The sequence below is a fragment of the Hemibagrus wyckioides genome, linkage group LG03 (genome assembly GCF_019097595.1).
Source record: "Hemibagrus wyckioides isolate EC202008001 linkage group LG03, SWU_Hwy_1.0, whole genome shotgun sequence".
NCBI lineage: Eukaryota > Metazoa > Chordata > Actinopteri > Siluriformes > Bagridae > Hemibagrus > Hemibagrus wyckioides.
In genome coordinates this window covers 22,892,646-22,902,920 of record NC_080712.1, presented here as the reverse complement: position 1 = coordinate 22,902,920, position 10,275 = coordinate 22,892,646, and positions in this window count along the sequence as shown.

Sequence of the window (10,275 nt, the reverse complement as noted above, 5' to 3'; positions counted from 1 at the left end):
AATTTCTCATGGGGAACATTGAGAGATGATGGAATTAATTTTGAGTATGGTGAGGTGGGGGTGCAATGAGAGAGAAATAAGGAGAATGAGGCATGAGGCAGAGGTCGTATGATGCAATGTTAACTGTGTCTAGAATTCTGTGCCTCATACAATAAGCACACATAGTCCAAACAAATAATATCACCTTTTGACAAATAGTCGACGTACTATAAGATTCCAGCTGTTGGCAGAAATGTTTAATCCTTACAGGAAACTAAATAATGTCGTTAACTTGAGTCTTTTTATATATGCCCCATATATTCAATGTATCTGACTGAGGGCAGGGAGGGAAGTAGCCAGCAATGTGGAAACACCATGGAAATAATCATGGACAAATATTAATCTTTGACTATTTGATAGATTAAGAAGTCACAGGCTAGGTGGTGAGATGACAGTCAAATCCTGTCAAAGGCATTCTATACAAATGTCTAGGTTATATTTTCTTATATATATCTTTTTCAAATCAATGGCAACATACAGCATACGTCCATCCACAACAAACTCCACAGATAAGAAGAAAAACAAAAGATGAAAGGAATTAGAAAGAGGATGAACTGGAAAAAAACATGGCTTGACACCATTTTTGAGAGTTACTACATATGCATGATGATAAATGCAATGGCAATAGAGAATATGATCTGCACATCAAGAATAATGAGTGCGAAGCATACAAACATTTTTCAGGTGATAGGAGGGAATGCTTTGTGCTTAATCTTAATGGAATGTGAGGTGTTAACATTACACTGCACTGCACACACACACACACACACACACACAGACTGGTAAGCTTGGAAATTATCTGGAATTTTTTATTAAGCACAGCACTTCCTGAATTATCTGTCAAATTGCATTACAAACAAACGTAAGGCTTTGTTTGGGCAGGATTACCCTGTGTGTGTTCGGGCATAAGGGTGTCTGCTTTTGTCTATAATGCAATGTGTAAGAATTTCAAAATGAACTTTTATATATATATATATATATATATATATATATATATATATATATATATATATATATATATATATATAATGTGTGTGTGTGGTGTGTGTGTGTATTCCGTTGTGTATGGGATACCAGCAGTCTAGTACACATGCCTGGGCATGGGAATTGTGTATGTTATTTTCAACACCTCTTACTAGACAAAGCCAGAGGATTGGGTTTCATCTCTTTTCATTTTACACAGACACTAATGTTCAGCCATGAAATCAGTCAATAAGATTACCTTTAATGCTCTGGCTGCTCAAGCAGGGCCCAAGGGTTGGCCTGGAGCCCTACTAGATAACCTTCACCTCAGTAAAACACAAAGGCTAAGGGATTAGGAAATCTGTCACACCAACAGCTTGTATAGAAACATACTAGCTAATAGCATATAGCGGAAGGAATGCTAGATAACAGATGATCATTTACAACATGAAATAGTTATAAGAGCTGCCCTGATAAATGAGTTATAATAGCTACCCACTGTTACAGTTGATATTGATATGAATAGAAAATAGTGCAGAAATAAAGCAATAAAAGGAAAATTGAATATAGCTAATAACTGCTGCCCAGCAGGATGGGGCAAAAACTTCCTGTAAGGAAAACTTCCTGTATGCTTGTGCATACATACCCTACCCTAATATTAAATGGAAACCAATCATTTTCAGATTTTTGATAGTTTATGAAATGGTAATAATTAGAGTACCAACATAGTGATATCTGCTGCCAGCAACTCAATCCAGGGTTTTGTTTTGATGTTCATGGTTGACCAACAGGGCTAGAATTTTTTGGATATGAAAAATATGAGACATTCAATTTACATAAAAGAAAGCATTTTAAACATAAGCTCTATGGTAAATGCAGTGTAATGCCTTCTTTGGCCCTTTATCTGACACCACAGGGGGCGTCCTCTTACCCGGTTTTCAAATCTATGGTCCACAACCAAAAGATAACAATATGTCCCCCTAATAAATTAACTGTAAATAAACTACAAAAGTGTATTCTTTGTTATGAGCATTTGAACTCTCAACCATATTTCACTGTTGGATTGTAATATGTGCTTTAGTATCTACAATACACATGTATTACTACTCATTGGTAACCTTCAAATCATTGACTCTAAATAAATTACTACACTCCGTGTAACACTTAAAACATTATATTGTGTTAAGCAAGAAGTTACTGGAAATGTTTCTTAAGCATAATATTTCCTTGTGCCAGTCAAAAAAACCCAAAATGCACACACTACCATTCAAATTGATAAACTCAAATACAGTCAGTTACGCATTCCCAAAACCAAACATACATGGATCCTAATGTAAGTCTTTTTTTGTTTGTTTACACTCTAGCCTATCTATAGGGCCCTTTGCTAAAATTAAACTAAGCGGTCAGTTAAGTCCACTACTAATAAACCACTAATAATCATATATATTGCAGGCCTGAGACGAAGCTTGTGAGCAGTGAGGCCTTCAATTAAAATGCCCACTTCTGCTTCCAATTTGTGCAGTATGTCCTGGAGCATTATCCTGTTGAAAGGGGCCCCTACCATCAGGGAATACTTTTACCATGAAGTGGTGTACGTAGTCTGTAACAATGTTTAGGTAGGTGGTACAAGTCTAAGTAACATCTACATGATGCCAGGATTCAAGTTTTCATATCAGAACATTACCCAGAGCATCACTCTGACTCTGCCAGCTTGCCATCTTCCTGTAGTGCAACCTGGTGCCACTCAGGTATGCAACACACACACAGTTGGCTGTACACAGGATGTAGAAGGCCACCTTGGGCACCTTCATGTGCCCACTGTAGGTAGTATCCCACCGCATATCAGGAAAGCCTCACAAGGCCTACTGTTTTGGAGATGCTCTGACCCAGTCATCTAGCCATCACAATTTGGCCCTTGTCAAAATTGCTCAGATCCCTACACATGCCCATTTTACCTGCTTCCAACACATCAACTCTGATAACTGACTGTTCACCTACAGATATATAATATATCCCTAATATATCCCCCAGTTGACAGTTGCCAATGTAATAACATAATCAGTATTATTCAGTTCACCTGTCAGTGGTTTAGATTTATGGCTGATTGGTGTAAATGCATATAATTAATAAACTTAAATTAAAATTAATGTTAGCATAAAAAGATCTACATTTCAGGTCAGTATAAGTTAATGCCAATAGGGTGCTGGTGGCTCAGTGGTAGGTTTCTCACCTTCCATGCTGAAGGCCTGGGTTCGAGTCCCAGCCAGTGCCCCCACCCCAGCCACTGGATGCAGTGCTGGTCCCAAGCCCGGATAAAATGGGAGGGTTGCGTCAGGAAGGGCATCTGGTGTAAAACCTGTGCCAAATTGTTGTGCGGAGCAGTTGGTCTGCTGTGGCGACCCTTCATGCACGTAGGGAACAGCTGACAGATTTTCTTCTTCTATAAGTTAATGCCAATATGAAATTCTCACCCTCATTAAATAAACAACATTCAAAAACAGAAATAGTAGTTACTCTTTGTAACTTTATCCAGTTACTCTTTTTTAGTTGTATCTGTTAAAAAGAGATATCTGAATGACACTTGAGAGCAAAAGTCAGCATGCAGAAACATTTTAGTGTCATTGCATTAATGAAATTATTAATCATATCACACCGCAGTCCAGCTGATACTATGCATTCTGCAGGAAAAAAAATCTTCCAGAGATACAGTGCTATGTGACAGAAATTGTATCAATGCCTTCAGCATTGATAACATCAGAACTTTCCAAGCATCAGAATAATTATTATAATGAACAGTAAATCATGCAATTAAATCTTCGATTAAATCTTTGCCTTTTTAAAGGTGCATAAATTCTAAAGTCAAGAAAGATTAAAAAAAAATGTTTGAATGATGCAGTGTATGCAAATGTGTGAAGCAGGGCCTTTCAGCAGTCTGTTCTGTGTATGCACTTAATACATGCGTTGTCTGACTGCCTGAATATCGCAACCAATTTTTTTATTTGTTTCATTTGCAGGGCAAACAACATTGCTAAGCTTTACCCATTATGTGTGTGAGTGGCACGTGTGTGTGGCTGTGTGTGGTGAAGAGCCTGTTTGTGTGTCAAGGACGTTAGAAGGCTGGACAGCTGATGGACACCAGTGTGGAGGAGATGTGATAGTGAGTTGATACAATGTCACTCTCACTTTGAATTCAACCGTGCAAGCACTCTATCTCTCTCTCTCTCTCTCTCTCTCTCTCTCTGTCTCTCCCTCTCTCTCCCTCTCCTTCTATTCTCTCTAAACCCCCTCCCCTCATTCGATCTGTCCTTATCCTGCTTGACTTATGCACTCTCCTCCTACCTCTTTTTTTAAGCCTTCACACAGGACCGCAAACCAGAGTAAAAAAGTGGACGAGAGAGTGACAGAGAAAAAGAGGGAAGCTGCTTCATCAGCAAATCTGGCTGACGTGGGTTTCAGTGGCGAGTCGAGCGAGGCCACAGTAGTGACAGGATGTGTCACTTCATTGCATCCCTCCTTTTGGGCCACCAGCTGCAGTCCTGAGCATGCTTTCCAGAAACTTGATTTGATCTGAACATTCTGTGTGTGTGTGTGTGTGTGTGTAACTACTAGTAACTAAAACTAGTAATACTGTTTTTTTTTAGTTTGTTAGTTAATTTTTTTTTTGTTTAATGTTATGGTTCTATTCATGTACTAAAAAAATTATAAGGTGTTTGTTTTATGTACTATATATATATTTATATTTGCTTTCCAGGACAAAAAATATTTTTAAGCATGTGCAATAGATCTTTAGATAACCTCCTGACCAGTTTTCTCTCACTTGTGACCTACATTTAAAACACACCTTTATCTTACTACCCTACTATTCTACTGACACAATGATTGCTGAACCTATCCCTAACCATAACCTCAGTAACCAAAAGGAAACCTTTTGGTTCATTTAATTTCTTTTTAATGATACTTCACAGTCTCTGCGGCCACAAATGGACACAAATTGGGCTTAGGACACAGGAGTCCGGCACATTTCCTGCCTTCACTGACCCATGACAATGAAATGTGACATGAGATCTGGATTCTGTACTCTATGCCCTACACTAGGGGCCATTTGTCTGCCAATGGCAAGTGGCTTGCTCAGGCTATCTTGTATATAAAAACAGCTTGAATGTGTGTGTGTGTGTATAGTTAGGTAGCTAGGTGTGTGTATGCAATCACATGTACCATTGTCAACATCCATCTCATTACCTGTCCTGTAGTCAGAGATAAAGAAGAGGTGTTCTTTCCCTAAGCCTCAGGACTCATAGGAAATCAGGCAGAGGAGCCATAGGAAAATGGGGTCAAATTGCCTTTCAGCTGCCGTAATCTTCGAATCGTTGGGAAATTACCGCAGGAGTGAGTGCCTGCAATTTGTTTCTATTCTGAGTAGTGGGGATGAGGAGGCCACTTGAATTGCTTAATTTCAGAGTTTGATGAACACACAAACATGCCATGCTCCATGTGGGTTCAGAACCTTCCCAAAGGGAGTTGTTTACATGCAGAGAGAGAATGGTTGGTGATCGATGTGTGCACTATTGCCACACATGCTTAAATGCAACACAGCCATTTTAGCAATTTAGTGGCGTCCAAATTCTGCTGAAGGAATTATTTGATCAATATCATGGTTGGCTAATAGAGAAGAGTAAATTATATGATCAATGCTTCTACCCTTGTATGTGTGAGGGAGAGTGATACACCTACATGCGCTTTTTGTTTGTGTGTGTGTGTCTGTGTGTGCAGTTGAGTTAAAAGATGAGGGAGAGAGAATGTGTACCTGCCTTAATCATTGCTTTTTGGCTGGATCCTGTTCTTTTACTCACAATTATGAGCCCATTGCTCCATCCTCTCTCACTGGAGGATGAGTGAGCTTCTTTTCCTTTCATACAAGAACAGCAAAAGAGAGACAGGAGCGGCAGGGGTGCGTTAGATTCAACCTTCCCCTCTCTGATGTGATCCAGGAGGACAGGTGAGGAGCTCGTCTCGCTTTCAGAGACTCAGGTCACTGGATAATCTCGCTGTCCTTGACTCCTATTCCTCCTTGCACATAAAAATCCCTGCTCATAACCCTTCCCTGTGCTTCCTACATACATGCATACTCAAACATACACACACAGACACACACACTCACTCACACACACACACACACACACAAGCATGCCCCCAGCCATCAGACAGCCAAGAGAAAATCACCTGTCTACACTGAGACCAAACCAGTCTAATATACAGTATATATTAGAGTATAATAGACTACACACACACACACACACACACATTGGCATATACACTGCCTACACAAAATAATTAAAAACTTCCAATCCTTAGAACCCATCCTTAGAATACTGAACATGAATAAAGAAATGTTAATTTCAATTAAATTTTGTTATTTGTAAAGCACTTTTAACAATGGATGTTCTTGTAAACAGCTTTAAAGGAATGAACATTTAGAGTAAAAAGTACAAAGTTTCAAATTTATAATTTAATTTCATATTTTATTAATATATATTAATCCCTAATGAGCAAACCAGAGGCAACTGTGATAAGAAAAAACTTAAGAAGTGATAAGAGAAAGAAACTTTGAGAGGAGTCAGGCTCATGTGGGTGTCACCATATAGTGTGATTATAAATAATTTCCCTTCTATAACTTTATATAGTCAAGTGAATACACCCTGAATGGGACACCAGTCCATCACTGGGCACCAGACACAAACTTATTCACCGTGGTAATTTAGAAAAGCTAGTCCACCTACTGGTATGTTTTTGGAAGGTGAGAGGAAACCAGAAAGCTTGGAGGAATCCTTTTTTTGGTCTTTTAGGGACATTGCACTTAGCACACTTAGTTCAGTAGATCAATATCACCTCAACAACTTATCTTAAGGTGCCTCACATCTCCAGGACTCTAGGAAGCTCAACCTAGAGCTTACTGTACTGACTTTCTCCCATTGTTTGCTTGAGTTTCCTTCATGCTCTCTAGTTTCCTCCCACTGTCTAAAATTGCAGCTAGGTGGATTTGCTATGCTAAATTGCTCATGGATGTTAAAGTATATATATGTGCAAGGAACCTTGTGATGAACTGTTGTCTCATCCACAGTGAGTTCTCTTGCTTTGCACACATTATTGCCTGGAAAGACTTTAGAGCTTCTGAAACCCTGAGCAGGATAAAGTGATTATTAAAGATGAATGCATGTGTGATTAATGAGGATGTATTTTGAACGCATAAATGGCTTGGAAAAAATGTCACTTATAAAAAACAGACAAACAATTGCAATTAATTACTAAGAAAACAAATTCTTACATATAATTTTACCATACAGTTCCTTATTCAACCCCTTTATTTTCCATATCCTTGTCACAACGTGGAACTGAAATGAAGGTAATTAGGATTAAAATATGTCTCATTTTCAGATCTTCCACTTCATTTTCAGTCCACAAAAATATTTTAATTTAAAGCATGGATTGTAGATTCTGTATTGGGTCACAGGCTGTAAATTCGACATTACTTGCTTGGTATGTTGTGTAGGCAGTGCTTATAATGTCTTATTGGAAGGAATCTAATTGTTTTGCCTTGATTTTTGAACATGTCCTGTATATTTTTCAGGGCCATGTGGGCTTATTTCACTCTGGTGATTATTTTAAGACAATCAAACATGATTCTTCTATTTCTAATCCTGTTTCAGAATTGATTGTTCAAAATAATCTCATGACAGTAATCCAAGCCCCAGTGATCTGACACACTGATTCTGTCTTACATTCATAGCAAATATGTGCCTGGTGTATTCAGCATTTGTGATGCAATGGCATACACATTTAAAAATAAAGAGTAAAAAGAAGAGTGATGTAATCGAGGAGCATTTTATTCCATTTTGTTCCATGATTCTTTAATCAGCTGCTGTGGTTGCCACAAGAAGAATAATACGAGGAAGAATCTTTCATTCCATGGATTCACGCTTTATGTTAACATTCATAATAAGAATGTTTTATTTCCTATTACACCAAAAATTGGGGTTAAAAATCCATCATTCATCAAAATCTTTAGAAAACAAACATATCTGTATTGTATAGGCAGAGAGAAATTACTGAACAGATTCTCAAAGATGGAAGCCAGATCTACAGATCAGATCTACAAAAACTGTGTGTTTTTAAACCTGACATGTGAGCTTTATTTTCTGAGGTCTGGAGACCAGACAGTTAACTTATAAAGATAAGAAGAATTGATGCTTGAAGCTGTTGATTAAATAAAATCAATTTAAATTCTTACAGAGCCTGAGATTTCATATTTCTATCAGAATATTGTACACGTAAGAATATATAGCATGTGTATAGAGAGTAATGTAAGAAAACAGAGACACGCAGCTGACACACTGAGAGGCAATAATGTTTGCTTGGGAATTACTGCGTTTTATAGTGCAAGTTGGGCAATTGTTGTCACAGGGGCAGGCTTTTTTGTAAATGAGTGATCTTATCTCCCCTTGCTTTCCGCCTTCTCTTTCTGTCGTCTCGTCCTCACCTTTTCTTTTGGCTGCGCTGGTGAAATATCAGTGCTGTTTATGTTGAGGATTAGAATGGAATTGGGCAGAAGCTAGTTGTTCTGTGGAGATGGAGATAAGATGTGAGCTTTGAGCATGTTGGCATGGGGGCTGGGGCCTAGTCTGGGCCCCTCTTATCACAGCCCCTGCCACAAGCTCTGTATAAAGTTGTTCATGCTAATTAGTCCTGGCAGGAGTAGATTTCAACGGCAGATTTGTGACCGACTCTAACCACGATGCTAATGCATGGAGAGACACTCGCTCAGGCATACAGACATGCACAGACACACACAGCCTACTCAGTTTCAACTGCTTAATCTACTCTCTTTCATTTAAATGTGGATGGCTTATTTTCTGAGGCGAAAAAAAGAATAAAAAGTGATGCTTTATATCAGGCAGTAAGCTTGTTAGGGTTAGTAAAGTAAAACGATTCATCAATGTCATTTTTATTAATGATTTATGTACCTCAGTGTGCCGTCACCTGAAACAGAGAGCAAACAGTTATTATTTCGAGGTCTTTTATGAAAATAATCGTTTCTCCATCTTTGTAGCAATCATCACACAAAGTCAATGTACAAATCATTTAAAAATAAATGCCTGTGAGAATGTATGAGATGCTTTAGGGGGAAAAAAACAGATAATACGTTTATTGATTCACTATACTAAGGCTTATTTTACAGCCTTTAAAGTCTGTTTTCTCAGTGCTCTTCTACCAGCTCTCTGTGAGACAGTGGCTGAATTTTATTGACACCTTCACGTTGACATACACTGTCGTAAGCAAGAGCATGTTAGACTGAGAGATCTGACCTTTACATTAATGGAGTGTCTCCAATATGTGCAAACCCCAAGAACTCCTACTTGAGCCTTCAAATCACATGCATTAAGTATTTTACACACCTGGATGCTTTTGTAAGTCTTTTTTTAAAAAAAACAAAAGTGCTTTTCAATTGTCACAGAAAGCCCCCCTTGTCAAGCCTTACAGTGTGCTGATTCTTCAGTAATAGTAGGGAAGGGGCTAAGACCAGACCTAGAGCTTTAGAGTGCCTTCGTCACTGTGTCTTTATAAGCAGTGAGAAAAATTAAGATGAGAGCAACTGATAGCAGTTCCATCTGATAGGGCCAAAAGCTCACTTCCTCTCTCTGACCAAGTACTAATGTACAGACTGTATTGTTGCTTATCTACCTAACATCAACAGATCACCCCACAGTGCCATTTAGTAAGTCAGCTGCTAGCCGCTAGACCAATTAGCACTTCATTAGTCTCTCTTAAGAGATGTAAATGCAGTGCTAACTGGCCATGCTGGCCAAAGCCCACCTGCAGGCATGCTAAGGCCAATCCACTGCACTGCAGGTGTGTATGTGTTTGTGTGTGTGTGTGTAAGGGGCCACAGGGGAGAAAGAGAGAAAGACAGACTGACAGACAGACACAGAAAGCAACAGACAGAGAGATACACACAAAAGGAGAGAGAGAGAGAGAAAAAAAGAGACAGACAGACAGACAGACAGACAGAGACACACAGAAGGAGAGAGATAAAGAGACAGACAGACAGAGAGATACACACAGAAGGGCAGAGAGAGAGAGAGAGAGAAAGAGAGAGTTTCCTCCAGCATTCATATGATCTGTGTCAATAGCAATACAGTACATAGCAAAGGTACCAGTGCATTAGTTTTTTTTAAGGTAGTCCACACACAAAAGAGACACAAACATGAAATTCAGATT